The sequence below is a fragment of the Cervus canadensis genome, chromosome X, assembly GCF_019320065.1.
Source record: "Cervus canadensis isolate Bull #8, Minnesota chromosome X, ASM1932006v1, whole genome shotgun sequence".
NCBI lineage: Eukaryota > Metazoa > Chordata > Mammalia > Artiodactyla > Cervidae > Cervus > Cervus canadensis.
The window spans coordinates 94,724,111-94,741,468 of NC_057419.1; the positions used below are offsets into that span (position 1 = coordinate 94,724,111).

General features: G+C 38.7%; 1 pseudogene; it reads right to left on the reverse strand.

Annotated features, from left to right (window-relative positions):
- Positions 1-5,863: 5,863 nt before the first annotated feature.
- The window catches only part of LOC122435655, a 16,606-nt pseudogene continuing 5,111 nt past the window's right edge, over positions 5,864-17,358 (reverse strand).

Genomic DNA, 17,358 nt, shown 5'->3' on the forward strand with positions numbered 1-17,358 from the left:
CCTCCCTGTCCATCACCAACTCCTGGAGTTTACTCAAACTCATGTCCATGGAATCGGTGATGCCATCCAGCCATCTCATCCTCTGTCGTCCCCTTCTTCTCCTGCCCCCAATCCCTCCCAGCATCAGGGTCTTTTCTAATGAGTCAACTCTTTGGGGAGATAAATTAGGAATTTGGAATTAACATATATACACTACTATATATAAAATGGGTCTTCCCAAGTGGCACTAGTGGTAAGGATCCTGCTTGCCAATGCAGGAGATGAAGAGATGCGGGTTCGATCCCTGGGTTGAGAAGATCCCCTGGAGGAGGGAATGGCAATACCCTCCAGTATTCTTGTCTGGAGAATCCCATGGACAGAGGAGCCTGGCAGGCTACAGTCCATGCGGTCCCAAAGAGTCAGATGCAACTGAAGCAACTTAGCACACAGCATGCACATATATAAAATAGGTAAGTAGCAATGACCTACTGTATAGCACAGGGAACTATATTCATTATCTTGTAATAGCCTATAATGGAAAAGAATTTAAAAAGAATATATATATATCTATATATATTATATATATGTATAACTGAATCACTTTGCTGTACACCTGAAACTAACACAATATTGTAAATTAGCTATATTTCAATTAAAATTTTTTTAGAAAAACACTGTTCTGCACCATGCTTGCCACTTAACAAGAGACTTTGGAGATTGTTCTACAATGATGTAGAATCTATATCAGTACTTATAGGTCTACTTGATTTTTTAGCATAGGCTATATAGTTTTAACTTCCATAAATATGTCATTTAACTTGTCTGTTGCTAATTAATTTTAAGGTTGTTTCTACTTTATTATTATAATGTTAGTGAATGTCCTTGTACATATATCTTTGTGTATTTGTGTAATGACTGTATATATGTTATGAATAAGTGTATGTGATGATATATATATATATATATATATTTGATATATATATATATATATTTGAGATATATATATATATATTTTTTTATTTTTATTATTATTATTTTTTTTTCCAGTGGGTTTGTCATACGTTGATATGAATCAGCCATGGATTTACATGTATTCCCAATCCCGATCCCCCCTCCCACCTCCCTCTCCACCCGATTCCTCTGGGTCTTCCCAGTGCACCAGGCCGGAGCACTTGTCTCATGCATCCCACCTGGGCTGGTGATCTGTTTCACCATAGATAGTATACATGCTGTTCTTTTGAAATATCCCACCCTCACCTTCTCCCACAGAGTTCAAAAGTCTGTTCTGTATTTCTGTGTCTCTTTTTCTGTTTTGCATATAGGGTTATCGTTATCACCTTTCTAAATTCCATATATATGTGTTAGTATGCTGTAATGTTCTTTATCTTTCTGGCTTACTTCACTCTGTATAATGGGCTCCAGCTTCATCCATCTCATTAGGACTGGTTCAAATGAATTCTTACATATACACCATGGAATATTACTCAGCCATATATATATATATATTTTTTTTTTTAAACAACTGTTTAGTCATACATGCCTTAGGGCCTTAAAAACATACAGACTCTTCAACTGAGCAGTTCTACTACATAACTAAAAATGTATGCAAAAATTTTACTGTCAGAGTGTTGATGAAGAGACTTTTTGAAATAGCAAAAGGTTAGAAACAATTTATATTTCCAGTGGCAAGGAATTAGATAAATAAGCTACATTACATTTATTTAATGAAATACCATATAGCCAATAAATATATATCTCTAATATATATATATTAGAGATAAATTCCTGATGTGGAATTTCTGGGTTAAAGGATATATACTGTTAACATTTTCATGTATTTTCTAACAGAGCTCTAGAATCAACTTATCAAAAATATTCTTGGGCTTGTGATTGGAAGTACACTGAAGTGATTAATTCATTTAAGGAGAATTGAAATTTTTACAGTGTTTTTTCTGTTCAGATATGTGACCTGTCTCTTAAATTACTGTAGGCTTATGTGATTTTTGAAATTTTTTCCAATTTAGGTCTTTTTTCTTAAGATTAATATACTGTAAAGTTTTTCTTGCTGTTATGAAAGGGACCTTTTTCATGATATTTGCTGACTGGTTATTGGAGATTTTGGGTCAAGCTACCTATTCTTTTCTTTGCTTTATACATTTTCCAGTTGATTCTCTTGCATATTCTTGGTAGCTGGTCATATGATCACCTTATAAAAACAGTTTTGTCTCTTTCCTTCAAATACTTTTTTCCCCCTTATTATATTGGATAGAAGATGTTCCTGTGTAGGAATGATAGTGCATATCTTGTCTTTTTCCTTATTTTGATAGGGCAGTGCTTGAAACTACTGAGTGTTAGGGAAACGAGAACTCTTCTTCTTTGTTGGTTCGAGTGTAAATTAGTACAACATTTACAATTTTTATTTATTGATTGATTTTGGCTGTGCTGTCTTCATTGCTGTGCAGGCTTTCTCTAGTTGCAGCGAGTAGGGGCTACTCTCTAGTTGTGGTGTGTGGGCTTCTCATTGTGATGGCTTCTCTTGTTGCAGAGCACAAGGCTCTAGGGTGCAGGCTTCTGTAGTTGCATTGTGCAGGCTCAGTAGTTGTGGCACGTGGGCTTAGTTGCTTCAGAGCCTGTGAAATTTTCCCAGACCAGGGATAGAATCCATGTCTCCTGCATTGACAGGCAGATTCTTAACCACTGGACCACCAGGGAAGTCTAATACAACATTTTTAAACAACTGTTTAGTCATACATGTCTTAGGGCCTTAAAAACATACAGACTCTTCAACTGAGCAGTTCTACTACATAACTAAAAATGTATGCAAAAATTTTACTGTCAGAGTGTTGATGAAGAGACTTTTTGAAATAGCAAAAGGTTAGAAACAACTTATATTTCCAGTGGCAAAGAATTAGATAAATAAGCTACATTACATTTATTTAATGAAATACCATATAGCCAATAAATAAGAGGTAACTACATATAATATAGTGGAGATATGCTCATGATACATTATTACTTGAAGAAATTGTGGTAAAGCAATATGTATAATATGTACAGTGTGACTCCACTTTAAGACACCAATTTAAATGTACATACTTGGGAAGATATATCCTAAAAAGTTAGCAGCAGTTATTCTTCACTGAATGATGAGCTTATAGGTGAATTTTTGTTCTAAATTTTCAATAGAGTAAGTCACTAATATATATTAATTACCTAGTGTTTGCAGATTATACAAAAATATGTGATGCTCCATTTACCATTGAACCCCTACTTTGTGTCACACACCAAGAACACAGAGATGAATAATAAGCAGTTTTGGCCTCATTTCTACCCTTAAAAAGATTATATACTCCCGTGAGGAAGATGGTTTAAAAAAAAAAACAAACAGGTAGTTACATTAAATATGATAAGTGCTATTATACAGAGAAACACGGGGCTGTGGGAACACAGAGAAAGGGCTTAAATTATAAGGAATTAGATTCCTGTAGTTTCTCCTTGGTTTATTAAACTGATACTAGGATTGTTTTCTACAGGTTGTGCTGTCCTCCAAACTCCACTAAGAAGCTCCTCGGCAAGACTTTCATCCTGAGACAAGCTGTGCCTGTGGATCTGTTCCCCCACACCCTGCACTGTGAACTGGAGCTTCTCTTCACTCCATAAGCAGCCTCTTACAAGCCTGTCGGCTCTTTGTTAAGGCTGAAGTGTCAGTAACTTCCAGGTTTGCCATATTGTGACATCACAGACCCTGAAAATATTACTGAGGAAACCAATCTTTGGATCTTGAGCAGGAAGAATAAGTGGGCCTCCTTCCCAAGGCAGATTTATAACCTTAGTTTTCAGGTTCACTGGCTGTCATGCATATTTGCCTGGTTGTGACCATTCTTTGGCTGTGGATCTGAACTATTCCTTCCTTTTGCTGTCAGCTTGTCACGGCTCCCTTGATCCTAGTTTATAGCCTGTCTCCTCCATCTGGTTCTGGGGTGACAATTGAGCTTTTCTCTGTATGTGGTCATAATTTCACATTGACTTGGGTATTTGTATTTGCCCAGAGATTTTACTAAATGTGTTCTGCATTCATGAGGTAGCCGTGGATTAGAATTAGAAACAAGTCTGCTGCTGCTGCTAAGTCGCGTCAGTCGTGTCCGACGCTGTGCAACCCCAGAGATGGCAGCCCACCAGGCTCCTCTGTCCCTGGGATTCTCCAGGCAAGAACACTGGAGTGGGTTGCCATTTCCTTCTCCAATGCATGAAAGTGAAAAGTGAAAGTGAAGTTGCTCAGTCGTGTCTGACTCTTCTCGACCCCATGGACTGCAGCCTACCAGGCTCCTCCGTCCATGGGATTTTCCAGGCAAGAGTACTGGAGTAGGGTGCCATTGCCTTCTCCAGAAACAAGTCTAGCTTTTTCAAAAAGCAGAGTAAGCTATGAAGTGATTGCAGAGTGGCTGTGTGATCTCAGTAGAGCTTCATTCCTTTGGGTTTTCTAGGCTAGAACAGCCTTTAAAAGTGTGGTTACCCTTAAGAGCAGTACTCCCAATTACCTCTCACCTGTGGAAGGAGAGGTGATTGTAGTAAAGACCCTATGGGAAAGGAGAACTTCAAAGAAGAAACTGAATACCTATAATTGTGCTGTGTAGTATGGAGGCAGAAAGTTCCAGAACCCCCTAATGATCCAGTATATAGTATAACAAACTGGATATTTCTCTAACATTCTCTAGTCATGATTTCTTCAACTCTGGAGTTGTTCTTGGATGTGTGCCCAACAATTTTTTTAAATTTTTAATTGAAGTGTAATTGCTTTACAGAATTTTGTGGTTTTCTGTCATACATCAACAAGAATCAGCCATAGGTACACCCATGTTCCCTCCCTCCAAGGCCTCCCTCCCATCTCCCTCCCTATCCTACCCTTCAGCCTGTTAAAGCCCCTATTTGAGTTCCCTGAGTCATACAGCAAATTCCCATTGGCTATCTATTTTACATAATATTAGTATTAAGTGTTCTTGCCTTAAGTATTAAGTACTTAAGTATTAAGTGTTTTTGCGACCCCATGGACTGTAGCCCACCAGGCTCCTCTGTCCATGGGATTCTCTAGGCAAAAATACTGGAGTGGGTTGCTGTTTCCTCCTCCAGGGGACCTTCCCAACTGTACAGAAAGGAGACTTCATTGATGTGCACTAGAGGATACCCCAGCTTAACCTGTTATAGAAATCTGTCTCTTGAGTCTTTAAATTCTATACCAATCCTACGCCTCTGGTTGGCCGATTGCTTGTTTCTTTATTTAGGTTTAAAGGTGAATGACCTGGGGCTGTTTGTTTCCATCAACCTGATTGTGAATCTAAAGGCACAGTTGAAATGTCTGTTTTTCTTGCTATCCTTAGAAGAGATTGCTGCAAAGCTACTCTATGATTCTCATTCTTTTCAGCTTACAATACAAATAGCTTATTATTTTTTGCAACCTGTGCTTATAATAAAGCAGTGCTGAAAAATTAAATAGAAGAAAGTTCAGTTGCCATATAGGCTACGAAAATGATTTGCTGGTGGTGATTTTTAAGCTTGATTCTAAATAGATTTATGAAGAATGGCACTTGGAAGATGTGGTTCAAATTTTGCTATTTAAGGTATCTTGAAATTATAGGCTCACTCTTCCTAAAATTTCAAGAAGCATAGAGCTTAGGCTCTTAAGGGTATAGCAGTGATAAAAGCTTTCATAGTCATTTCTAGAAAGCAACACTTCATAGTTTTCTCTCTCCAGTGGTTCTCTAATATATCTGTAGAAGGAAGGCAGCAGAAAACCAAGAATAAAAATAGCGGAGCTCTCCACAGTTGGGCTTCCTGCTTACTTTCCCCGTTCAAAGAAAAGAGGAGACACCATCTTGCGATAGAGGCTTCATAGACAACTGGGCTTCTCCAGTGACAGTCGTCATTTGATGCCCCATATCTCTTGGTTCTTCTTGTTGCCAATCGTCGGCCTGGCGATGGTGGTGAAATGGGAGCAATTAATCTGTAGATGAGGGAGGGCTTCCTTTAACAGTTGAAGGGTACAGTCTGGCACCATTCCAAAGACTTGTAGTGTTTTTGATGTGGTAATTTCTCCAAGTTCAAGTAAAGTTTCAGGTATTACATCATAGCACCAACTGAGTGATAGGTGTTGGAGGTAGTTGAGTTGGTAAAATTCTGGAAAGCAGTCATTTTTCAGCATGACACTATCACTTAAGTCTAGGTGGACAAGATTGGGACATCTTCCAGCTAAGGTAGAGACATCTGATTTCTGCAGATTCTTTTGGAACCCTCTGAGATTTAGCTGGGTGATGGTCTCTGACACATGTGCAACAGCCACCTGTACATGCTTTTCAGTGAAATCATAGCACCAAGAAAGGTTCAGTTCATCCAATCTGGAACAGCTGCTCAGCAAAGTCTTCAGGGCAGATTCAGAGAATCCAGAACACCCAGAAAGGTTTAGTTGCAGTAAATTTGTGTTCAGAGCAAGATTATCGACAATGGGATCTGAAAGTTGGAGGCCTTCCAGGCTGAGATTCTGCAACTTGGAGCAGTGAGACAGAAGACTGTGCAGGGTAGACACAGCGATCACAGAGTTCGACAGGTTCAGGTGCTGTAGATGAAAAGGGCTGAAATGTTCAATTAACGGTTGGTCCATAAATGACCATAAATGACAGCAGAAGGCAACCACCCCTCGGGACAAGAGCTGACCAGCCACGTCTGGGTAGAGGTTTCTGCCTGCGAGGTCTACAGTCTGCCAGAGAGACTCATCAAATGCTAGATGATACCATCTCTTACAAACACTGGAAACTTTCAGGAGTTCAGGGAGACACAGACAGGAAAAGATTCCTAAGAGCAACTCGTCTGGAAGGGAGTCCCAAGAAACACCTGAAGAAACATTTTACACCCCAAGAAGCATTTTACATATGGTACTGTAAATTTCTATGTTACTTTCTCCATACATCTCCCCTTCTTCCTCCTCTCTTCCCCCCATGTCCATAGATCTGTTCTCTATGTCTGTTCCTCCATTGCTGCCCTGAGAATAAATTCACTAGTGCTATTGCTTTAGATTCCATATATATGTGTCAGTATACAGTATTTATATTTCTCTTTCTGACTTACTTCACTCTGTATAAAAGGCTCTAGGTTCCTCCACCTCATTGGAACTGGTTCAAATGCATTCCTTTTTATGGCTGAGTATTATTCCATTGTATATATGTACCACTGCTTCTTTATCCATTCATCTGTTGATGGACATCTAGGTTGTTTCCATGTTCTAGCTATTGTAAATAGTGCTGTAGTGAACATTGGGATACATGTGTCTTTTTCAATTTTGGTTTCCTCAGGTTATATGCCTCAGAGTGGGATTGCTGGGTCATATGGTGGTTTTATTCCTAACTTTTTAAGGAATCTCCATACTGTCTTCCATAGTGGCTGTATCAATTTACATTCCTACCAGCAATGCAAGAGTGTTCCCTTTTCTCCACACCCTCTCCAGCATTTATTGTTTGTAGACTTTTTGATGGTGGCCATTCTGACTGATGTGAGGTGGTATCTCATGGTAGTTTTGATTTGCATTTCTCTAATAATGAGTGATGTTGAGCATCTTTTCATGTGCTTGTTAGCCATCTGTCTGTCTTCTTGGGAGAAATGTCTTTTCATGTTCCTTTCCCACTTTTTGATTGGGTTGCTTGCTTTTCTGGCATTGAGTTGTATGAGCTGCTTGTATATTTTGGAAATGAATCCTTTGTCAGTTGTTTCATTTGCTATTATTTTCTCCCATTCTAAGGGTTGTCTTTTCACCTTGTTTGTAGTTTCCTTTGCTATGCAAAAGCTTTTAAGTTTAATTAGGTCCCACTTGTTTATTTTTGTTTTTATTCCCATTACTCTAGGAGGCAGGTCATAGAAGATCTTGCTTTGATTTCTGTCATTGAGTGTTCTGCCTATATTCTCCTGTAAGAGTTTTAATAGTTTCTGGTCTTACATTTAGGTCTTTAATCCATTTTGAATTTATCTTTGTGTATGGTGTTAGGTAGTGATCTAATTTCATTCTTTTGCACGTGGCTGTACAGTTTTCCCAGCACCACTTATTGAAGAGGCTGTCTTTGCCACATTGTATATTCTTACCTCCTTTGTCAAAAATCAGGTACCCATAGGTGTGTGGGTTTATCTCTGGGTTCTCTATCTTGTTCCATTGGTATGTATTTCTGTTTTTGTGCCAGTACCATACTGTCTTGATGACTGTAGCCTTGTGGTATAACCTGAAGTCCAGCTCCATTCTTCTTTCTCAAGACTGCTTTGGCTATTCGGTGTCTTTTGTGTTTCCATATGAATTGTGAAATTTTTTGTTCTAGTTCTGTTAAAAATGCCATTGGTAATTTGATAGGATTCACATTGAATTTGCAGATTGCATTTGGTAGTTTAGTCATTTTCACAATATTGTTTCTTCCTACCCAGGAACATGGAGTATCTCTCCATCTGTTTATGTCGTTTTTTATTTCTTTGATTGGTGTCTTATAGTTTTCCATATACAGGTCTTTTATCTCCTTAGGTAGATTTATTCCTAGATATTTAATTCTTTTTGTTGCAATGGTGAATGGGATTGATTCCTTAATTTCTCTGAGTTTTCATTGTTAGTATATAGGAGTGCAAGTGATTTCTGTGTATTAACCTTGTATCCCATGACTTTGCTATATTCACTGATTAGCTCTAGTAATTTTCTGATAGTCTCTTTTGTGTTTTCTATGTATAGTATCATGTCATCTGCAAACGGTGAGTTTTACTTCTTCTTTTCCAATCTGGATTCCCTTTATTTCTTTTTCTTCTCTAACTGCCATAGCTAGAACTTCCAAAACTATGTTGACTAATAGTGGTGAGAGTGGACACCCTGGTCTTGTCCTTGATCTTAGAGGGAATGCTTTTAGTTTTTCACCATTGAGAATAATATTTGTGGGCTTTTCGTGTATGACCTTTACTATGTTGAGGTAGGTTCATTTTATGCCCATTTTTTGAAGCATTTTTATCATAATGGATGCTGAATTTTGTCAAAGTCTCTTTCTGCATCTATTGAGATGATCATATGGTTTTTATCTTTCTGTTTGTTAATATGGTGTATCACATTGATTGATTTGTGTATATTGAAGAATCCTTGCATCCCTGGAATAAACCCGACTTGATCATGATGTATGAGCTTTTTAATGTGCTGTTGAATTCTGTTTGCTAGAATTTTGTTGAGGAGTTTTGCGTCTATGTTCATCAGTGATATTGGCCTGTAATTTTCTTTTTTCATGTTGTCTTTGCCTGGTTTTGGTATCAGGGTGTTTGTGGCCTCGTAGAATGAGTTTGGAAGTGTTCCTTTCTCTGCAATTTTTTGGAAGAGTTTCAGAAAAATAGGCAAATTATGTTTTGAATCTTAGTAGCCTAATTTAATTAAATTTAATAATTTAAAAATAGTTAAATTATGTTTTGAATCTTAACAGCCTAAGGACTTGTAACTTAGCAAGCACTGTCTGATTTACAAAGTGATATCAGGTCACCTAGTGTTTCTAATTCTTGTCAACCATAAATACCTCTAGAGAAGCCTCTTTGTCAGAAAAATACGGCTTTTAAAGCTACTGTATGAAAAGAAAAAGTGAAAGTCATTCAGTTGTGTCCGACTCTTTGCGACCCCATGGACTATACAGTCCATGGAATTCTCCAGGCCAGAATACTGGAGTGGGTAGCCTTTCCCTTCTCCAGGGGATCTTCCCAACCCAGGGATCAAACCCAGGTCTCCTGCATTGCAGGCGGGTTCTTTAACAGTTGAGCCACAAGGGAAGCCCCATTGTATGAATATCCATATAAAAATATTAGAAGGAAATAGTCTCAAATGATAAAGAGTGTTGATTAATGGTAGTCAAATAAGTTTTATTTCCATTTCCCTATTTTTCATTTTATGAAAATAATATATGTTTATATATTATAGACATGTTTCCATTTCCCCATTTTTATTTTATGTAAATAATATTAGTATATTATTTTTATAATGGAAAAATTTTAATATAAAGCATAAATGTAAAATGACTTATTTTCTCCTCCTTTGTTCCCTATCTACTAAATGTAAACTGGAAGTCAGAGTTATCTTTCTCATTCTCATATTCAACTGCCTACAAGGTAGATTCTTCCTGGATATCTTTTAGGTACTCTGAACTCAAAGCATCTAATTTATGTACTTTACATCTTTCCTCCAAACCTGTTCTTGCTTCTGTATTTTCAATCTTGATGAATATAACAATCTACTCAGTCACTCAAGCTAGAAGCCTGGGAATTACATCTGAGTCCTTTTCCTATACCCTCTGCCCACATGCAGCAGATCACCAAGTCTCCATCCTGCAGGTTACATCATCTTGCACCAGGTTATTATTGAAACGGCCATCTTCCCAACTTGTGCAGCTGTATTCATGCTTGCCCCCATCCATTCCATTCTCTGTAGCCAGAGTGAGTTTTCTAAAGTGCCATTCTCATTGTTTCTCCAGTGCTTGAAATCTGTCTGTCATGGGCTTCTTGTTTTTAAAATAAAGTCCTAAATAAAATAAAGACCCTTCTTCATAGAGCCTCACAGCCCTTTCATCATCTGGGTAGCCTCATTTTTCTATATACATTGAGTTCCTTTCCTTGAAAAAGTTAAATTTCTTCCATTCTGGTCCTTTCTACATTCTGTTTCCTCAGCATGGAATGTGTTTTTTTCTTTTGGCTAACTCATTTTTCTATTTTTAATTTAGCTATTCCCTGAGGAATATCTAATGAATAAATATAGGATTAGTTGTAGATAATCAGCTTTGTGGTAACTGTTGTTAGTGTACATTGTGTAAGTAATATGATTTTAGATTTTGTGCTTTCATCATTTTCATAATGGAAACTTTTAAACATACAGGAAAGTTGAAAGAATAAGTATTGGGTTGGCCAAAAAGTTTGTTTGGGTTTTTCTGGAATATCTTATGAAAACACCTGGATGAACTTTTTGGCCAAGCCTGGTGTGCTGTAGTCCATGGGGTCGCAAAGAGACACGACTGAGTGACTGAACTGATCTGAATACAATGAATGGCAGTATACCCACCTCCAGGATTCAACAAATATTAGCATTTTCCTAAGATAAGGAGCTTGCACCAGAGTGTGTATCAGTGCACTACATCCTTCATTGAGGAAGTTTCATTTCCAGAAATATGTCAGGCAGATTAAATCCTGTACTTTATGACATGGTTCATTTACATCTCTGGGCTGCCTGAGTAGTACTGCTCTATATTCAGATTTCCCCAGCTGTCCCCCGAATGTCTTTTATGGTCGGTTCACATGTTGCATTTGACTATGGTCTCTCTTTAGTGTCTTTTAATGTAAAACAGTTTGCTCACTTTTTGTTAATGGCATGGACTTTTAGAGACCAGGTCTACCCCACTTATGAATCTGTCTGATTGTAGTGTATGTGCCTAACTGTCCTGGTTTGCCTAGGATTCTCCTGGTTTAACACTGACCCTAACATCCTGGAGAGTCCTCAGTCCTGGGCAAACCAGGATGGTTTGTTTTCTTAAGATTGTGTTTAGCTTTCCCTTCCAGCCCCCGAGTTTCCTATAAACTGGAAATTGTTGGGTTTAGAGGCTTGATTAGATCCAGTTTTTTTTTTTAATTTATTTTTAAATGGAGGATAATTGCTTTACAATGTTGTGTTTACAATGTTTCTGCTGTGCAACAACGTAAATCAGCCATAATTATATATATATCCCCTCCCTAATGAATCTCCCTCCCCCTTCCCATTCCACCCCTCAAGGTTGTGACAGAGTGCCAGGCTGGGCTCTCTGTGTTATATAGTAGCTTCCCATTAACTATTTTACACCTGATAGTGTGTATATGTCAATTCTAGCTTCTCAATTCATCCTACCCTCTCCTTCCCCTACTGTGTTCACAAGTCTGTTTTCTACATTTGCGTTGCTATTCCTTCCCTGCAAATAGATTCATCAGTATCATTTTCCTAGATTCCATATATATGCATTAATATCTCAGCTGGTAAAGAATCTGCCTACAATGCAGGACATCCCGGTTCAGTTCCTGGGTTGGGAAGATCCCCTGAGAAGGGATAGGCTACCAACTCTAGTATTCTTGGGCTTCCCTGGTGGCTCAAACAGTAAAGAATCTGATTGCAGTGCAAGAGATCTGGATTTGATTCCTGGGTCGGGAAGATCCCCTGGAGGAGGGCATGACAACCCACTCCAGTATTCTTGCCTGGAGAGAATCCCCATGGACAGAGGAGACAGAGGAGACTGTGGGCTACAGTCCATGGTGTCACAAAGAGTCGGACACAACTGAGTGACTAAGCGCAGCACATGATATTTGTTTTTCCCTTTCTGACTTAGTTCACTCCGTATAACAGGATCTAGGTTTATCTACCTCACTAGATTCAATTTTGATAAGAATGCTTCATAAATATTCTGCATACTTCATGTAGCATCCCATTAAGAGGTACACACTGGCAATTGTCCACTCATAGTAAAGATGGTGGTTAAGGTCGTGGCCCTCAGAACTCTCCATGTAATTTTAATTTTCTCTTCCTAATTAACAATAAATCTGGCCTTACTTTGGTACCTTGTGACTGTCCTGTTCCTCAGTTACCTCTTACCTTAAAATTCAGCATCCATCAGTTACTGTTTCCTGACTCAGTAATTTTTTCTTCTAATTTTTAAAATGTATTTCCTGATTTTGTGATTTAATTGGGGTTGCAGAATGGTGATTTTCTAATTCTGTCATCCGGTCTACATTTGTTAGCTGGCATTCTTCTGTAAAGATGAGCTTTTTCTTATCCATAGGATATGACCCAAAAGGGCCAGGTAAAAGCCAGATTCTTTCCCCTCAAATACCAATTTTCAGAGCAAGTTGATATAATAGTTACTTTCAATAGTGGAGAGGTAGATTTATTTATTTTTTTGGATATCACTTAATTCAGTGTTACTTAAATTTAATGTTTTCCATCCAGTTCCATTATTTTCTTTGTAATGCTCAAATTTTCTCCAGTTTTGCCAATAGGAGTCCCTTTAGTCCTTTAGACATGCTTCCATGAGTCTTTGATCACTAACTTAGATTCTGACAGAAGATTCCTGGGTTCGTCATACATTTCTCTGCTTTAGTTCTGAAATCAGCCATTTCCAAGGAGCCCTGATCCCTTTTATTAGAGAATGGTATTTAGAAACCAAGATCTGGATGCTGGATGTTAGAAGCAAAATCTAATAGTACTGTATTCCAGTCTGTGAGCTGCAAAACATAACTGTAATGACCAACTATCCTGATTTACTTTGAATCTGGGACTTTCAGTGCTAAAATCAGGAGCATCCTAGGCAAACCAGGACAAGTTGGTCACCCTAAATTGGTCACGTTGATTTTTATTATTATTTTTTCTTGAAGTATAGTTGATTTACAGTTCACATAGTTAATACCTAGTGATGATTACGGGAGAATAGTAGAAATTGGGGTTTGTGGACCAGTAGTAGCTAACGTACCTCTAAATTCTCAGGAAATTCAAGGGTTTATACTAAATGATCTTTTGCAACTGTAAAATATCTAGGTCTAGGATAACAAACTTCAGCGCACATTAGTATCACCTTTAAAAATACTGATCACTGGACCTCAGGTATTCCAGTTTAATTAGTTTAGGGAAGAGCTCAGGCATCTGTATTTTTAAAATGCAACCCCCTCCCCCTGGTAATTCTTATGTGCAGCAAAGGCTGAGAACCAGTGGTCCATGTGGGGCTCTGCCTTTCAAGGTGTGGTCCCTAGACCAACAGCATTGGCATCATCTAGGAGCTTGTTTGAAATGCAGACTTCCAGGTTCCACCCTAACTGGATTAGAACCTCTGAGAGTGAGACCCAGCTTTTTGTGTTTTACTGAATGTGTGTGATTGTAATGTACACTCAAGTTTGAGAACCACTGCTTTAGAATGACAGTTCGCAACCTTGGTTGTGTCAACGGAAATAAAAACATACAATCTGCGAGCTGTGAGTTCAGTTTTATTTGGGGACTTACTGAGGGTTGTAGCCCAGGAGATAGCCTCTCAGATAGCTCTGAGGAACTGCTCTGATGAGGTAGCCGGGGAGAAGTCAGCATGTATGTGATTACGGAGGAGGTGGTATGAGCGATCAAGCACACGTCCCAGTAGAAGGTTGCTGCTTGTCACGAGGAACAGGTATCTCAGTTAGTGATTTTAGTGCTTTTCTGGGTATGGGAAGATGCAAAAACCTGAGTACATAAAATTTTTTCCTGAAAATATCTAACTATAGGCCTTTTTTTCCAAGAGCACAGAATGCCTCGTTCCTGACCTTTGCCCTGAATTCCTTTCGGGGTACTTTAGGTAGGAGTGGATGGTGGGCAACATTCTTTGTTTTATGGTTGCAACATTAGAATCATCTGGGGACCCTTTTTTTTTAAGCACTTTAAAGCAATTTTTACTCTTAAAAGTATTTTTAATCAAACTATGTGTTTTAATTTTTATTTTTATTAGAGTGTAGTTGTATTACAATGTTGGGTTAGTTTCAGGTATAAAGCAAAGTGATTAAGTTACACACATACACACACACACACACACACACATATATATATATATATACATATGTGAAAGTGAAAGTCGCTCAGTTGTGTCCGACTCTGCGACCTCATGTACAATACAGTCCATGGAATTCTTCAGGCCAGAATACTGGAGAGGCTTGCCTTTTCCTTCTCCAGGGGATCTTTCCAACCCAGGGATCGAACCCAGGTCTCCTGCATTGCAGGTGGATTCTTTACCAGCTGAGCCACAAGGGAAGCCCATATATACATATACATATATATATATATATATATATGTCTATTCTTTTTCAGAATCTTTTCCCATATAGGTTTTTACAGAGTATGGAGTTCCCTCTGCTATACAGTAGGTTTTTGTCGATTATCTATTTTACATATAGTATTAATATATAGTGTGTATATGTTAATCCCAACCTCCTAATTTATCCCTCTCCCTCACCTTTCCACCCGGAGACATTTTAAAACAGATTTCTGGGTGTCATGCCCTCAGAGATTCTGATTTAATTCACTTTGGGTGTGGCCCTAGCATCATTATTTTAAAACCTCCTCAGATGGCTCTAATGTGTAATAAGGATGAGAATCTTGTGCTAGGGCTTTTTTTTCCCCTCCAAACCCAGCATTTGGCTTGATGAGTAAAAATGCACATCAAGTTGCAGATAAAAACTAACTAGTTGAGGTATATGTATAACAGATTCACTTTTTTGTGCAGCAGAAACTAACACAACATTGTAAATCAACTATACTCCAATAAAAGAAATTTGAAAACCTAACTGGTTGGGTAATGTGTAGGCTAAATAACTTGCTTTTGTGGTTTCTCCTTGTCTATATCCATGCAGGGTCTCTGAGCACTGGTTTGCAGTCCTTTGCAAAGGTTTGCATCCCCTTAAAGCACTTTCTTTCCCATTCTCTCTGCAGTTATTTTGGTAGGTGTGGTAGGGAGTCAGGCATAGAACCATCAGTTGCTAGTGGTCCTAAATAAGCCTTAAAGTGGCTCGCATACATGGCAAGAAAAGGTGAGCTCATTTTATTGATATTAAAGTAGGACAGTTATTCTAAGGGTTTGTTCTCAGCCTGCTTCCTACCTGGTGTCTAGAACTGGCTTCTCATTAGGCTCATCTTAAGAGTTGCTGAACCTCTGAGTGCAAATTCTACCATCGCCTTTATTACAGGTGTGAAGTTGCACGCACAACCATGCTTCCCAGTCTTGGCTGAACATTGAACTACCTCTGGGAGCTTTTCAGAAAATCCTGGTTTCTGGGACTTGGGCCCTACCCCTAGATCTTCTAATTTAATTGGTCTGGGATGTGGCCCAAGCATCAGGATTTTTAAAATATTCCCTGAACGTGATTCTAACATGAAGTCAGTGTTGCTTGCTTGCTTTCTAAGTTACTTCAGTCATGTCCAACTCTTTGTGACCCTACGGACTGTAGCCTACCAGGATCCTCTGTCCATGGGATTCTCCAGGCAAGAATACTGGTATAGGTTGCCATGCTTTCCTCCAGGAGATCTTCTTGACCCAGGGATCAGACCTGCATCTCTTACATCTCCCACACTGTGGATGGATTCTTTACTGCTGAGCCACAGAGGAAGCCCACAGCCAGGATTGCATGTGTGTGCTAAGTTGCATCAGTCATGTCTGACTATGCGACCCAATGGACTGCAGCCTGTCAGGCTCCTCTGTCCGTGGGATTCTCCAGGCATGAATACTGGAGTGGGTTGCTGTGTCCTCCTCCAGGGGATCTTCCTGACCTAGGAATCGAACCTGTGTCTCTTCTGTCTACCTGCATTGGTATGTGGGTTCTTTACCACTAGCGCCACCTGGGAAGTCCACTGCCAGGGTTATGATCCTCCAATAAGGGCCATAGTTCCCAAATTTGTCTGCACATTAAAATTCCCTGGGTATCTTTTAAAACTTCCAAAACCCAAGCCACACCTCAGATAATTAAATCATTACAATCTCTGGGGATGGGCACAGGCATTAGTAATTTTGAAGTTTCCCCAGTGATTCCCATATGCAGCCAGCATTGAAAACCACTGGGTTAGGGTATTTGATGTTTGGAAGTTGGGAAAGAGGAGAGAATGATTGTCATTTGCTGAGATTTAAGACTTTCATTGATTGATTTGCAGATATTAAAGAATCCTTGCATTCCTGGGATAAAGCCCACTTGGTCATGATGTATGATCTTTTAAATATGTTATTGGATTCTGTTTGCTAGAATTTTGTTAAGGATTTTTGCATCTATGTTCATCAGTGATATTGGCCTGTAGTTTTCTTTTTTTGTGGCATCCTTGTCTGGATTTGGTATTAGGGTGATGGTGGCCTAATAGAATGAGTTTGGAAGTTTGCCTTCTTCTGCAATTTTCTGGAAGAGTTTGAGTAAGATAGGTGTTAGCTCTTCTCTAAATTTTTGGTAGAATTCAGCTGTGAAGCCATCTGGTCCTGGGCTTTTGTTTGCTGGAAGATTTCTGATTACAGTTTCGATTTCTGTGCTTGTGATGGGTCTGTTAAGATCTTCTATTTCTTCCTGTTTCAGTTTTGGAAAGTTAACATTAACAAATTGAAAGATAAAAACCATATGATTATCTCAATAGATGCAGAAAAAGCCTTTGATAAAATTCAACATCTATTTATGATTAAAACTCTCCAGAAAGCAGGCATAGAAGGAACATACCTCAACATAATAAAAGCTATATATGACAAACCCACAGCAAACATTATCCTCAATGGTGAGAAATTGAAAGCATTTCCCTTAAAGTCAGGAACAAGACAAGGGTGTCCACTCTCACCACTACTATTCAACATA